This window comes from Anomalospiza imberbis, unplaced genomic scaffold, assembly GCF_031753505.1.
Source record: "Anomalospiza imberbis isolate Cuckoo-Finch-1a 21T00152 unplaced genomic scaffold, ASM3175350v1 scaffold_119, whole genome shotgun sequence".
Classification (NCBI taxonomy): Eukaryota; Metazoa; Chordata; class Aves; order Passeriformes; family Viduidae; genus Anomalospiza; species Anomalospiza imberbis.
Window position 1 is genome coordinate 227,501 of NW_027099583.1, and position 2,500 is coordinate 230,000.

The window sequence follows — 2,500 nt, forward strand, 5'->3', positions numbered from 1 at the left end:
CCAAAACCGGGCGGCGGACAGCAGGTCTAGCCCGGCTCCGGGGCCGCCGGGCTCGGCGCGGCGCCCGGGCGGCGGGCGGTGGGCGGCGGACAACAGGTCTACCCCGGGGACAGCAGGTCTGCCCCGGGGACAGCGGGTCTGCCCCGGGGACAGCAGGTCTACCCCGCGGACAGCGGGTCTACCCCGCGGACAGCGGGTCTACCTCGCGGACAGCAGGTCTACCCCGCGGACAGCAGGTCTACCCCGCGGACAGCAGGTCTACCCCGCGGACAACCGGTCTACCCCGCGGACAGCAGGTCTACCCCGCGGACAGCAGGTCTACCCCGCGGACAGCAGGTCTACCCCGCGGACAACCGGTCTACCCCGCGGACAGCAGGTCTACCCCGCGGACAGCAGGTCTACCCCGCGGACAACCGGTCTACCCCGCGGACAGCAGGTCTACCCCGCGGACAGCAGGTCTACCCCGCGGACAGCAGGTCTACCCCGCGGACAGCAGGTCTACCCCGCGGACAGCAGGTCTACCCCGGGGACAGCAGGTCTACCCCGCGGACAGCAGGTCTACCCCGCGGACAGCAGGTCTACCCCGCGGACAGCAGGTCTACCCCGGGGACAGCAGGTCTACCCCGCGGACAGCAGGTCTACCCCGGGGACAGCAGGTCTACCCCGGGGACAGCAGGTCTACCCCGCGGACAGCAGGTCTACCCCGCGGACAGCAGGTCTACCCCGCGGACAGCAGGTCTACCCCGGGGACAGCAGGTCTACCCCGCGGACAGCAGGTCTACCCCGGGGACAACAGGTCTACCCCGCGGACAACAGGTCTACCCCGGCTCCGGGGCCGCCGGGCCCGGCGCGGCGCCCGGGCGGCGGGCGGTGGACGGCGGACAACAGGTCTACCTCGCTCCGGAGGGACTTAGGCGATTTCCGGCAGCGGCCGGGTAGACCTGTTGTCGCGGCCGGGTAGACCTGTTGTCGCGGCCGGCTCCGGAAGTTCACCAAGGGGTCGCTGTTTTCAGCTGCCTCCGGCTACGTCATCGCAGGGGCCGGCCTGCGGCGGCGCACCTTCCCGGTCGCTTTCCATCGGTCCTCTTGGAGGCGTCTGCGGCCTGGGACTCGTCTGTCCGTACTATGGGAGCGAGGTGACGGGCCGTCTCCCCGCAGGCTCGTGCCGTGCCTGTGACCGAAGCGGCGAGGGAGGCCGGGGGCCCCCGTGCGCAGTCCTCCGAGCGAGGCGAGTGCCGCTGACGCGGGACGAGCCCCGTGGCGTCGTCCCGGTCCGCCCGTCTGGCCCAGGGAAACGGGGTGTACGGTTCGAGAGGCGAGAGAGAGCTAGCGAGAAAGAGGAGAAATAAAGCGAGAAGGGAAAAAAAGAGGGAGAGAAGCCGAGAGAGACCGAGTACGAGCCGCGAGCTGCCCGTCGGCCGCGGCCATCGATTTCGTGGGCCGTGTCCCGCTTCGGCCCGGCTGTGGCCGGCTTGGCGAAGGGGGGGCGCCCCCCCTGGGGATTGCTGGCGGGCGAGGCGGCGGCGCCTCGCCCCTTTCCTGCCCGGCCTTAAGCCGGGGCGCGCCCCGCTCGGCGGGCGCGCTTTCGGGCTGTCGCTCCGGTGCGGTGGGCGGCAGCCGCGGGTGGACGCGGCCGGGGCTTTTCCCGGCCCTCGCCTGAGAGCCCCGAGCGCGGCGCGCGCGGGCCCGCCGAGGTGGCGGCGTCCCGTTCCCCTGCTTCCCGACCTGGTTGTGCCAGCGTGTCCGTGTCGGAAGGGTGGCGGGGGCCCGTGCGGCGGGGCGCGCGGCCCGGCCTCGGCGTCGCTGCCTCGCTTGAGGGACTCGGTGACGGCGGTCGCCCGATGAGCTGTGGAGCCGGGGTGGCGGCACCCCGCGCCCCACCAGCGCGCGCTGTTGAAGTCGTCCCCCTTCCTCGGCCTTAAGCCGGGGACCCGCGTCGCGGGCGAGTTTTTTCAGGGGCGGAGGCCGGCCGCGGTGGCCGGCCGCCCTAGCACGGACCGGAAGCCGACCCAGAGCCCCCCCGGAGCGTTGTCGCGGGCGAGGCGGCGGCGCCTCGCCCTTCCTCGGTCCTGTGAGGATCGAGCCGTTTACCGCCGGTGCAGGGGCGGGGGGGCGGGTTGTGCCAGCCGGGTCCGTTGCCTTTTTTTTTTTTTGGTTCGGACGTGCCGACTTGCGGGCGGTGTGGGGGCCGCCCGCCAGGCCTCCGTCGCTTTTTTTTCTCTCGCGGCCCTAAGCCGCGGCACCGAGAAGCGCGCGAGGAAGGCGCGCGGGCCCACGAAAAGCGAAGGCGTGCAGGCGAGAGAGAGAGAGCGAGAACGCCGGTGGGGTTGGGCGGGGGGGGTGAGAGGTGCGTGCCTCGCCCCACCCCGCCCCGGGCCCGCGGCCCCCGTGGCTAGCACGGGTGTCCTTGTGTGGCGCGCGCCATGTGCCTTTTTGTTGTGCCGTCCCCCGGCTTGTTTTTTTTTTTTTTTTTTTTCCGGAGGGAGAGCCGACCGCCGCG